At 59.8% G+C, this 13,449-nt stretch overlaps 1 pseudogene; it reads left to right on the top strand.

Moving 5' to 3' along the window:
• Positions 1–7,407: 7,407 nt before the first annotated feature.
• Positions 7,408–9,152, top strand: LOC119090953 (alpha-L-fucosidase-like; annotated as a pseudogene).
• The last annotated feature ends 4,297 nt before the right edge of the window (positions 9,153–13,449 follow it).

Raw genomic sequence — 13,449 nt, 5'->3', positions numbered from 1 at the left:
GTTTGTTGAATCAACTTACAAATTGTAAGTTAACTGATAGAGACTTAATTTTTGCAAGCAAGAAAAGTGATCTGCTCAGGTTTTCATTATGCTTCCACCGAAACCTAGGACGTGGTGATCCGCGGATTGGGGTTTGTGTTACGCATGAGCTGCGGATAGAGCAAACTAACTGTGTACACATTTACACTAGCAGCATTTGACGTTCAAAGACAAAAAGCCTGGGGGCTATCAGGTTAGTTGTTCAGAAAGCGTTTTTTGGGTCTGGCGAATGCAACATGTTTGGGTGCTTAGACAAATGAAGTACGGCGGCGTTCTGCACGCAATCCTCCATGTTTCTTTTTGCTCAGCATCACAAGACGCAGCTATTCGAACTGCATCAAATGATATTAACATCTACATTTCAAAACATGGCACCTACCTTTTTAGCCTTCAGACAGCAGATCTGCACAGATTGGAGCATTTCCTGTCTTTTGTGTGACTTTTTGAAATGCTCTCTTTGACTTAAGAGAGTGCCGCACAGTTGTATAGGGTTTTGAACTGAGAGAGAGCCAGCTTAAAGATTATTCTGCGCAGTTCACAGTCCTGCCCTTCTTCATATTTAAAACTTTTCTAGTTTCTGTGCTGCACACCCACGCGAAATATGCAAACTATTTCGGAGACCATTTCGAGGTCACCCAGGCATTCATGTCGCCATATAACGCTATTCAAATCCTGCCATTCCTACGCCATGCGCGATCAAGGGTCAATACAAATATAATGTTCAGGCGTTCATATCTGGCGTTTGTGAGCGCGACGTCCAGATATAACGGCCGTCAACCGGCTCTCGACCAATTGATGACCATGAGCACTGCTTCGAAATGGCACGTTTTTGCAATGTGACCACCGGTACTTCCTGGTTCAATAGACAATTTATTTTTATCACAGCTGCTAATGACGAAAAATTAGTGCGGCTCCAGACCTACTTATTCATTCCAAGGATTAAAGAGCTTGTTTAGTTTTGTGTGTATATGCAATCAATTATGCGTCTGTTCCTTCAACTTACTGATAACAGAGTAAAACTAACATTCTCGAGGTGAAGTCTCGTGCTTAAGCAATACGCTCTAGCTACTACATATCACCGGTGAACACAAAGTATAGTTATAAAGTATATTATATATATATATATATATATATATAACTTCCAAATTATTTTTTTAAAACTATCGCCAATGTAAGGTTTGATTTTAGATAACCTGAATGCTATGTCAATCTGCTGTCGGGGGAACCCACTGAAGGCTTCAAGAGCTCTAGTATATATAGCTCACCAGCTTCAGGCTGGTGCACATTATCCTTTGCTGAATTTAAGATTTAACTGTAATGTTCAAGGTAAAAATGGTAGGGTTGCTTAGAAGATAGGACTGCAGCCTCATTATCGGGATATCCAAATAAAAAAGGACACGAAAGTTGTAAGCCGAGTAAAAAGGTTGTAAAGTTGTAAAGTTGTAAGGCCTTACCACCAGCAAGATGTTGCCAAACAGTTGAAAGATGCAGGGAAACAGTCGAAAAATGATGCGCGAAGTGATGCGCGCCGAGCGGGTAACTCTCCTGTCGTGGTTTCTGTCTTGCGCGGAATAGCGTACATCAGCAAAACGGACGACATCTTGCCCATTGAAGGTGAGTTGTAAAGAATTTAGCAGGATCCCACAGACCGGCTTCAGGTCAAGGCACCAGCCGGATGAGGACGAGTCCCTCCAGCAGAACACGATCCTTTATTTCTCTGTCAAACTGCATTACCTTCTTTACTCGGCGCCGAACTGTTCATCTCTTCTTGTCCTGCGTGAAAGGAAGGAAAGGGAAGTTCCAGTTCAAGTCCTTGATAGTTCTGTTCTTAACCACGTAATAGCTACAAGATACCCACATTATATGAACTAGTGTGAATATGTCAGGCACCTTAACTGCACAGAAATCGGCGTACTACACGAACCAATATATTGAATTTCAATTACTATTATTTTTCCTCCCACAGTACTGATACTTGAAGAACGTGCGACTGCCGAGCTTACGTTTTTGCCCACTCGTGTCCACATTGACGCCCACACATGCCCACATTTACGCCCCCACATATCCATATTTACGCCTACACATACCAAGTAAGCGTTTATACCCACTCACACACACGTACGCGCTCACACACTCCCATCACATACCCAGTGCGACGTACGCACCCCAATACAACTTCTGGGCCCAACAGCTGTCAAAGCATCAAACATTTCGTCAACAACAGCGATCCTGGCGTGAAGACCAAGCACCTTCTCCGGAATAGTGCGTTAATTCTTACAAAAGCCGACCGATGCGTTCACGATCTCAGGCCTGGCTCCATCTTACAAAAGCCAACCGATGCGTTCACGATCTCAGGTCTGGCCCCATCTTACAAAAGCCGACCAATGCGTTCACGATCTCAGGCCTGGCTCCATCTCACAAAATCCGACCGATGCGTCCACGATCTCAGGCCTGGTTCCATCTTACAAAAGCCGACCGATGCGTTCACGATCTCAGGCCTAGCTCCATCTTACAAAAGCCGACCGATGCGTTCACGATCATGGGCCTGGCTCCAGACTGCTGCCTGCATAGGCCGCTGTTGGCTGGTAGCCGCGAATCTCACACACAGCGAGCGTTTCCCATTTACGCCTATTTTAAGGAACGCTAAGACTACAGCCTCAGTAGCAGAAACCGCCATTCATCATGCACCGATGTATAATGAGGCCACATCGGTCCGGCTACAAGAAACGCCGTGGCCAGCGCGCTCCACTGGCGGCGGCGCGCTGGCGGCTCTGCAGCCCGCAGCCCTCCCCCCCCCCCTGCAACGTCCCCCTCCCCCCAGTGACGGGGATCGCCCCGGAGGCAGGCTCCGGCCAGCGGTGTCCAAACGGGGATGGTCAGGGAGCGGGGACGGGGAACGGGAGATCACCGTATCCAGGTGAGGATACCGAGGCGGTGGGAACAGGCGTCCACCGTGACAAGTGAGGAAATCCATACGGAAACGTGCTTAGTACAACGCGGAGGGCGAAACAAATCCTCCCCGCCCGACTTCCATCCCCCTTCTGGCTCCCCCGGCGCCACCCACTTTTCTCGGATGTTGCTGGGCGCGTCGGCCCAGCTGCCGTTGAGCTGCGGTCGCGGCCCAGCCCGGCTCCGGCTGGACCGGGCGTGCCGGCACGCCGACCACGCAGGCCACCGGCCGGAATGCAGACGGGCGTGCAGCGCGCCGCCGCCGCCTGGCAACAGCGCGCGTGCGCCGCCGACCAGGAAGCGGCGACGTGGGGGGGGGGGGTAGAGGGGGGGGGGCTCACGTGGCTGTCTGGGCGGCCGCGGCGAGCGATATTCGAAGACGAGAGGCCGGAGGGCGCCGTCGAAGGCTCCGGCCCTGCCGCCTGCGCCCCGACCACAACTATAGGAGAAACACGACAGGGCGCGCCGCCGTTCCCACGGGCCGGCGGTGGAATGAACTCTGGCGAGACATTTAAATCCGGCCAAATTGTCTGGCGCTGTTTGCGGCGGCCGTTCGTCAGCATTTGACTCACAAGTGCTGCAGCAACGCAGATGAGTCGTGGCGGGTGAGCGACGCATCAGATTTAGCCGCAAACAGGGGAGCTGTTCACGAAACATGACCGCACTCGCCAAATTAAACGTCCGCCAAAGAGGTCTGGCATTTAAAAGGCATGTGTGTTGGCTGGGAGTGGGCCGCGGCGGCACACCCGGGCTCCTCCGACGCTCTCTCCTCGCTCCGCTTCTCTCCTTGGCCGTCTGGTGGCGCTGCGCCAGATTGGCCGCGGGACGGCGATCTCGGCGCACTGTCGGAGCGGCGGCTACGCCGGTTTTCAGGCGATGATCAATGGCGATGGAGATACGTGAAAAAACGAGAGCGCGAGAGGCAAAGAGAGAGAGAGAGAGAGAGAGAGAGAGAGAGAGAGAGAGAGAGAGAGAGAGAGAGAGAGAGAGAGAGAGAGACGGAGACCCTATCCGGAGACCTCGGTAGGAAACAGCCAAATGGCTCAATAATCCCGCGACGTAGGACGGCGGGGAAATAAATCGTGCCTTTCATGGATAGGTTTGGTTCTATCACAAATCATCAGTCACAAGTGCATGAAATATGACTGATAGACGTGTCTTTCCAACGTAAGTCACGGCGCGCGTTGGGAAGGCATGCCCACCTCAACAATGGCTCCAATTGTTGGCGATGCTTTGTACACGACTGCATCTCAATGGCTTCTGCATGTGCATCAGCCAATTGTTCTGCAACTAACGTCGCCATGTGTGGAAATAACGGTCGCAGCACATTGCTAGTTGACTCTTAGGAAATAACCGGGTTGGGACAGACGGAGCCTGCGTTGAAATAAAAACAAACAAACAAAACCATGGCGTTTACTGAGTGCGATCCAGTGTGGAGTGACCTCGTCAAAATCACGATGCTGTTTGTAGGTCATGCGCGCTCTTTTAAGGCCTACTCATTGCAGACGTCGTCTAACGCTTGCGCGACCGCAAAGTGTCACGATGGAAACGCACACGCAATATCTTTTAAACAGTGCTCCCTTGAAATCTTGCTGGGCCAGGCTGCGCCCCCAGCTCCAGCCACTGGAGCTGGGGCTGACGCGTTCCAGATCCTCGGCCCTCGTCTCGGGTCGAAATCCAAGCACGGTACGATTGCAAGTGATATTGACACCTGCCGTAGTGTTTTCGTAATTCCCTACATAGCGTCGTAGGCCTGGACACTTTCAGGGGGACCAGAGTCTCATGTTTCAGATCGTAACATTAGGCCTATGACAGAGCACGAAACGAATGCCCCCAAGAAGTGCAAGATCACTGCTAGAGACCCTTATGCGATCCTTTTTGGAAAATTACGTCCGTACTCCTACATCTGGCGACTAAGTACGCATGTCATGGACAAACGCGCGCCGAACACTCTCAAAGCCTCTTCCTGCTGGCAATCGTCTAACTTGTGAGCTGTGAGCTGACTGAGGTCCGCTGGTCAGATGCGACTGTGAGCTGTGAGCTGACTGAGGCCCTGGTCAGATGTGACCGTGAGCTGCGAGCTGACTGAGGCCCGCTGGTCAGATGTGACCGTGAGCTGTGAGCTGACTTAGGCCCGCTCGGTCAGATGTGACTGTGAGCTGTGAGCTGACTGAGGTCCGCTGGTCAGATGCGACTGTGAGCTGTGAGCTGACTGAGGCCCGCTGGTCAGATGCGACTGTGAGCTGTGAGCTGACTGAGGCCCGCTCGGTCAGATGTGACCGTGAGCTGTGAGCTGACTTAGGCCCGCTTGGTCAGATGTGACTGTGAGCTGTGAGCTGAGGCCCGCTTGGTCAGATGTGACTGTGAGCTGTGAGCTGACTGAGGCCCGCTCGGTCGGATGCGACTGTGAGCTGACTGAGACCTTGCTTGGCCGAACGCAGAGATCTAAAGCCGCCGTGTCCCTTTGACCTGATCAGAAGATGTAATGTAACTTACTTGATTCTCACCACAAAGTCATAAATTCCGACGCGCGCGGAGACCAATCAGCTGGTGCCGGTCGCGGCCGTCTGAAGATGGGGTCAGATTACGTGAAGGGCCGCGCCTTTTCCTCCTCCAATCAAGGGCCTCTAAAACAGAACTGAGTGCAATTCCGTTTCTGTGCTATTTGATGCATGTTACCTGAAAGAAGCGGTGAGGAAACATGGAAACGAGCACAATAAATAACACATGGATGCGTCGAGGGTCTGAGAAAGCGCAGTGTTTTATTTTTGTTATTTGTTTGTTGCTATTTTTATAGCTTATTCGTTGGCATGGTGCTCCTAAAATGCGCTGAAACTCAGAGCAGTACATGCACTATATATATATTATATATATATTATATATATATATATATATATATATATGAAACAGTGACGTAATACACAGCAAAACAGCACAATTTGCAATGAAAAAACACAAAAAATACGAACAACATGTAGGCTTGCAACACCCTGTAGCCATGCCCACAGTCTCTGGTGTCACGTGGGAACTATCCTGTAGCCATGCCCACGGTCTATGGAGTCACGTGGGACCTGCCCTGTAGCCATGCCCACAGTCTCTGGAGTCACGTGGGGACTATCCTGTAGCCATGCCCACGGTCTATGGAGTCACGTGGGACCTGCCCTGTAGCCATGCCCACAGTCTCTGGAGTCACGTGGGGCCTGCCCTGTAGCCATGCCCACGGTCTCTGGAGTCACGTGGGGCCTGCCCTGTAGCCATGCCCACAGTCTCTAGTGTCACGTGGGGACTATCCTGTAGCCATGCCCACGGTCTCTGGAGTCACGTGGGGCCTGCCCTGTAGCCATGCCCACGGTCTCTGGAGTCACGTGGGGACTATCCTGTAGCCATGCCCACGGTCTCTGGAGTCACGTGGGGCCTGCCCTGTAGCCATGCCCACGGTCTCTAGCGTCACGTGGGGCCTGCCCTGTAGCCATGCCCACGGTCTCTGGAGTCACGTGGGGCCTGCCCTGTAGCCATGCCCACGGTCTATAGTGTCACGTAGGGACTATCCTGTACCAGTCACGTGGGGCCTGCCCTGTGGCCATGCCCACAGTCTCTGGAGTCACGTGGGGCCTGCCCTGTAGCCATGCCCACGGTCTCTGGAGTCACGTGGGGCCTGCCCTGTAGCCATGCCCACAGTCTCTGGAGTCACGTGGGTCTGCCCTGTAGCCATGCCCACAGTCTCTGGAGTCACGTGGGGCCTGCCCTGTAGCCATGCCCACGGTCTCTAGCGTCACGTGGGGCCTGCCCTGTAGCCATGCCCACGGTCTCTAGCGTCACGTGGGGCCTGCCCTGTAGCCATGCCCACAGTCTCTGGGGTCTGGTGGAGACTATGCTGCAGAAAATGTGCCCTCAACGGAAACCCTGCTTGCTTTCTGCTTTCTTCTGCCGCTTTTTGTACATACCTGTAGGAAGGCTCTCAATAAATACAATAGTCAGCAACCTCCCATGCGATGCAATCTATCAAAGAAAACGGAGCTTGTTGAATGGGCAGCGCAGTGAGGGTCCCAGATAGCGGTGGGTTATCAAAGGGCAGATCAAGATTACCGTGCATTGTACTGGCAGACACTGCGCGGTTTCCAAACCGAGCGCGCAGTTCATCGCAAGCTTTCGCCACCGCATTGCTCCTAGATTCTGAGGACAGGAGGAGACCTAAAGCATGGAAGGGCCAAGCTTCTGCCAGCTTCCCGATAGTGTCAGCTGATCGCCGGAGCTGCCGGCGTGGCCCTGCGACGGCGGCTGCCCGGGGCGGTGGGTGCTGACTGCGCCCCTGACCGCTCGCGGCCAGCGCGACGCAGAAGCGGACGATAAACAAGTCAAGTGAGCAGCTCGAGCGCCGAACGAGTGCGCCGGCCGGCGGCGACTGCACAGACCGGCCCGCCGCCGCCATGGCGCCGCCGCTCGCCGCCCTGCTGACCCTGAGCGTCGCCCTGACCTGGGTCGGCGCCCAGTACGTGCCCACCTGGGACTCGCTGGACGCGCGGCCGCTGCCGGCCTGGTACGACGACCAAAGTAGGCATCTTCTTGCACTGGGGCGTCTACTCGGTGCCCAGCTTCGGCGACGAGTGGTTCTGGACGCGTTGGCGCGACCCGTTCGACCCGCAACGGCCAAAGTTTGCCGCCTTCATGGAGCGCAACTACCGGCCCGACTTCACGTACCCGGACTTCGCCGCGCAGTTCGGCGCATCGCTCTTCGACCCGGCGCACTGGGCCGACGTGCTGCAGCGCTCCGGCGCCAAGTACGTCGTGCTGACGTCCAAGCACCACGAGGGATTCACGCTCTGGCCGTCCAAGTACTCGTGGAACTGGAACGCCATGGACGTGGGGCCGCGACGCGACCTGGTCGGCGAGCTGGCGGAGGCAGTGCGAAACCGCACCGACCTCGTGTTCGGCCTGTACCACTCGCTGTACGAGTGGTACAACCCGCTGTACCGCAACGACCGCCGCTTCAACCGCAGCGAGTTCGTGACGCGCAAGGTGCTACCGGAGCTGTTCGAGCTGGTGGAGCGGTACCGGCCGGAGGTGATCTGGTCGGACGGCGACTGGACCGGCCAGCCCGAGTACTGGCGCTCGCAGCAGTTCCTCGCCTGGCTGTACAACGAGTCGCCGGTGCGCGACACGGTCGTCACCAACGACCGCTGGGGCTCCGGCACCAACTGCAAGCACGGCGGCTTCTTCACCTGCCAGGACGGCTATAACCCGGGCACGCTGCAGTCGCACAAGTTCGAGAACTGCTTTAACGCTGGACGGCGCCTGGGGCTACCGGCGCGACACCGGCCTCTCCAGCTACCTGAGCATCGAGACGGTGCTGCAGCGGCTGGCCGAGACGGTCAGCTGCGGCGGCAACGTGCTCATCAACGTGGGGCCCACGCGCGACGGCGTCATCATGCCCATCTTCGAGGAGCGCCTGACGCAGCTGGGCAGCTGGCTGGCCGTCAACGGCGAGGCCATCTACGGCTCGCGGCCCTGGAGTACGCAGCACGATGCCGTCGACGACAGCGTCTGGTACACGGCGCGCGAAGGGCTGGTGTACGCGCTGGTGCTGCGCTGGCCCAGCGACGGGGCGCTGCAGCTGGGCTCGGCGCCGAACGTCACCCAGTGTCGCCTGCTGGGGCACGACCGGACGCTACCGGTGGCGGCTGGCCTCGTCTCCCTGCCGCCCCTGCAGAGGGTCAACTCCAGCTGGGCCTGGGTGCTGCGGTTCGAGCCCGACGCGCCGCGACCGGCCGCCGGCGGCGCGCGCTGAGGGCCGCGGCGGCTGTCACGGACCATCAGCGGCTGCGACGGACCATCGGCGGCGCTTCGAGCGCTCGCGATGCAGAGGGCACGGGCCCGGCGGCGCCGCGCTCTGGCCGAGCACGACTGGCCAGATCGGGGGAAACCAAATGTTGCTATATGCAACGACACGCAAGCCTATATTGCTCTCCGCTCCGCGCGCGCCGCGGCAGGTGTTGACTGCCTCCGTGCGCGCTTTGAATTCACATAACCGTAGTTGGACGATTGGCAAGAAATGGGTGACAGCAGATGCGGTTCAAAGGATGGACAAGAGCCTAACAATTCAGAGGCTGGTAATTGTTGTTCGATGCGCGACACTCGTATGTGCGAATATACCTGAATCACCTGAATCTGCGCATTTTCTGAAAACGGTGAAAGCTGAATACAAGCGCCGTGAGCTCGCCGCCTTTGTCCGCCCGCTGACGGCCTCTGACGGCGGTGCGCCACACTTCATCACGCGCCAGGCCGGCGTCGGGACAACGCAGTCGCGGTGAGCGCTGAGCCAGCCCCGCTCCGTCCCGCCACCGCCGTCCAGCGCCTCCATCTGCCCACAGACAGCATCCGCGGCCGGCCGCCCCGCCCCGGCCCCACGCGCTGCCAACGCGGGCTCCTCGGCTCGGGGATCAGTAGGCCACCGCACCACTCTGGCCCCACGCGCTGCCAACGCAGGCTCCTCGGCTCGGGGATCGGTCGGCCACCACTCCGGCTATCGGCCGAGCCGGAGCCGCGCGCCGCCGGTCTACTCTGTTCTGCTCCGGCCCCACGCGCTGCCAACGCAGGCTCCTCGGCTCGGGGATCGGTCGGCCACCACTCCGGCTATCGGCCGAGCCGGAGCCGCGCGCCGCCGGTCTACTCTATTCTGCTCCGGCCCCACGCGCTGCCAACGCGGGCTCCTCGGCTCGGGGATCGGTCGGCCACCGCCCCACTCCGGCCAACGCAGGCTCCGGCAGACTCCGGCCAACTGCCAACGCAGGCTCCTCGGCTCGGGGATCGGTCGGCTTCCGCCCCCACGCGCTGCGAATGCAGGCTCCTCGGCTCGGGGATCGGTCGGCCACCGCCCCGCTCCGGCCCCACGCGCTGCCAACGCGGGCTCCTCGGCTCGGGGATCGGTCGGCTTCCGCCCCCACGCGCTGCGAACGCAGGCTCCTCGGCTCGGGGATTGGTCGGCCACCGCCCCGCTCCGGTCCCACGCGCTGCCAGCGCAGGCTCATCGGCTCGGGGATCGGTCGGCCACCACCCCGCTCCGGCCCCACGCGCTGCCAACGCAGGCTCCTCGGCTCGGGGATCGGTCGGCTTCCGCCCCCACGCGCTGCGAACGCAGGCTCATCAGCTCGGGGATCGGTCGGACACCGCTCCGGCTATCGGCCGAGCCGGAGCCGCGCGCCGCCGGTCTGCTCTGCTCTGCTCCGGCCATCGGCTGAGCCGGAGCCGCGCGCCGCCGATCTGCTCTGCTCTGCCCCGCTCTGCCCTGATCGGCGCCGGTGGCCCTCCTCTCCGGTCAAAACAGACTCCCGCTCATCGCACATGTATTTCCTGCAGTCGCGGGCCGACGGCAAACGATCTGCCGCCGGCCACCTCTGGAATGAAGGGCTGAGGTGATAAGGCAAGGCTGGAATTCACATTGGACCCCGATCGGACGGCGCTGCAGCCACGCGCCGGGCCGCGCTCGGCCAGCCGAGGCCCTGCCGATGACGGCGAAACACCGCGCCGCCACAGAGATCTGCCGAGCTCAGCTGCTCTTCTCGGCGTCATGGCCGTTAAAAGGCACGGCAAACCAGCTGTTGACTCAACCACAGCGGTAAGGGCACTTCACGAGGAGTGTGACAAGGCGACTCTGTGACACCAGCACACCACCCACCCCTGTCACCCCACACCCATGACAACCCCACATTAGCGCCGCCCTCACCCACGCCGCGGCCGCATCAGCCTTCCGGAAGGACCCACCAACGGCTCGGACAATGAAAAACGGAAACATAACAGGCTCGCTCCCCAGCGCGCGGCGTTCGTCATCGTGTCGGCTGGAGCGTGCCCACATCAGGCCGCGACTGGCCAGCGGCTACCTCGCGGTCAGGAGAGAGGGCAGCGGTACGGGGAGGGGCAAGGGCAGCGACACGGGAAGGCCAGGGCAGCGGTACGGGAAGGCGAGGGCAGCGACACGGGAAGGCCAGGGCAGCGGTACGGGAAGGCGAGGGCAGCGGTACAGGGAGGCGAGGGCAGCGGTACGGGGAGGCGAGGGCAGCGGCACGGGGAGGGTAAGGGCAGCGGTACGGGGAGGCGAGGGCAGCGGTACGGGGAGGCGAGGGCAGCGGTACGGGGAGGCGGGGGCAGCGGTACGGGGAGGCGAGGGCAGCGGCCAGCCTCGTCGGTCGCGGCAGGAGCCAGCCGACACTGGGACGTCGGCGGCGGCAGGGGAGAGAGCACTGCTCCAGGTGCAGGGCAGCCCAACAGTGCCGGCGCGGAGGAGGCGCGGTCACGAGCCACCAGCCAGGACACGGCGGCGTGACGCGGCGGCGCCCACGCAGAACACAAAACACACCGCTCTCGGCCGACTCAGCACGCCACCAACACACACGCGCGCGAGCGCCGCTCCGTAAACATGACGACCAAACAGGCTTTAACAGGCTTCAACATATCAGGAATGGTTGGACGCACGTCGTTATGGCTATTATCGGACCGCCCAAATCATACATTGAACAGCACCGTTTACTTCAGTATTTCGCAATAAACAAAACAGCGAGGCCGACAAAAACAACAATAACGGATTCGTCTGCCCCCAGCTGAACGAAGGGGTAGCTCTCACGATCCGGCGAGCCCTCGATAGACAGGCCAGGTCAGACAGAAGCTCAACAAGCCGGGCGCCGGCGACCTCGCACCCGGCGCAAGGTCACAGGCAGCCGGACCCGGGGCGGCCCGGGGATAATAGTCTGCTACGGTCAACATTGATCACGGTTGGGGCGCTCCCAACTCCGGCTGGGAGGTCCGCCTCCAGCTGCAGATAAACAGCCGGCAGGCAGCCGGCTCCAGAGTTTTCACGCTATTCAGTTCCGACTAGGCCTTCACGTGTGATAGAACTCCGACGGTGAGCCGGTCAGCCGAGGCCCACGTCCAGGCACATCATGATGAGGAAGCCGACGATGGCCGACCAGGAGGCCAGCTTGCCGTTGCCCCTGTCGGCAGAGGCGGCGGTGAGTCACGGTCGAGGGAGCCCGGCTGGCCCCGCTCCCGCCGGCCGACCCGGTCAGCGGTGGCTCCTGTTGGGCCGACGCAGCACGAGCTCGTCGATGCCGTTCGCTGTCAGCAGCGGCCTCACACAGCGGGCCGCTGAAGCCGCCCCTGTCGGCCGCGCGCAGGAGCTGCCCGGGCCGTCCAGCCAGCCCCGGCCGCGGGGCCGCCCCACCTGACCCTCCCCTGCCAGACAGAGCCAGCCGCGCCGCTGTCCACAGGTGTCGGACGCTGGTAACGGCCGCCCAGACAGCTGTGGACGGCGCGACCCTAACTGCCGACCGCGCGGGCGGCGGCGGCCCATCCCCTGAGCGCAGGGACCCCGGGACACGGCACGCCAGACGACAGCCGGATCATGACAACGGCACGACGAGCGCAGGGACCCCGGGACACGGCACGCCAGCCGACAGCCGGATCATGACAACGGCACGACGAGCGCAGGGACCCCGGGACACGGCACGCCAGCCGACAGCCGGATCATGACAACGGCACGACGAGCGCAGGGACCCCGGGACACGGCACGCCAGACGACAGCCGGATCATGACAACGGCACGACGCTCCCATACTGAAACAGCACCTCCAGCCACGGTAAACCCGGCCGGGTAACTCAACAAACAAAACACCATCAAACGAACTGATGCAGTCTTCCTTTCTCAGCTGGGCCGAGTGTGTGTGTATGTGTACGGGGGCGAGGGGGGGGGGGGGGCGATAAAAGGTCTGCCTATGTTGTCCTCACCTGGCCCACAACCGCACAGAGACTGCGCTGAGTTCTGTATGCCGCTGTCTCCACGTGCACCATATAACAGTCAGTCAGCAGAAGAAGTACTCTCTGTGTTAGACACTTGCACATACCAACTTAGATTGTTGTCATAGGAGAGTAGGCCTAGCAAGCTAGCGGCTTACCCCAGCTCGGTGACTCCGAACCTCTCACACGATGAGTTCACAGGCTAACTGTGTGGCTTCCTAAATTAACTTGGGGCTGCCTATTTGGGAGAAACATCTTTCTACACTTTTGTTTGTTCCTGCTAAATACAACTGATCTCCAGTTTGAGTAGTCCAGGAGCGGGGCGGGGTGAGAGACGGGACATAAACGCAGTGCCGGAGTCTCCAAAGACACGGGCAGTGCTGCCCCACCCGCCAACGCCGTGTTCAGACCAGTGAGATCCCAAGAGGCCGCGGTCGGGCGGTCGACAGCCCCTGCCGCCGCTCGACCGGTCTATCTGCCCGGCTGCGCGCCGGGGCCGACCGACAGCGGCCCGGTCCCGGTCCCGGTCCCGGTCCCGTCCCGGCCCCGGTCCCGGTCCCGGTCCCGGTCCCGGCCCCGGCCCCGGCCCCCGGTCCCGGTCCCGGCCCCGTCCCGGCCCCCGGCCCCGGTCCCGGTCCCGTCCCGGTCCCGGCCCGGCCCCGGCCCCGCCCCCCCGGCC

The sequence above is a fragment of the Pollicipes pollicipes genome, unplaced genomic scaffold (genome assembly GCF_011947565.3).
Source record: "Pollicipes pollicipes isolate AB1234 unplaced genomic scaffold, Ppol_2.1 Scaffold_3216;HRSCAF=3773_pilon_pilon_pilon, whole genome shotgun sequence".
Classification (NCBI taxonomy): domain Eukaryota; kingdom Metazoa; phylum Arthropoda; class Thecostraca; order Pollicipedomorpha; family Pollicipedidae; genus Pollicipes; species Pollicipes pollicipes.
This window is presented reverse-complemented; position numbering and strand designations above follow the sequence as displayed.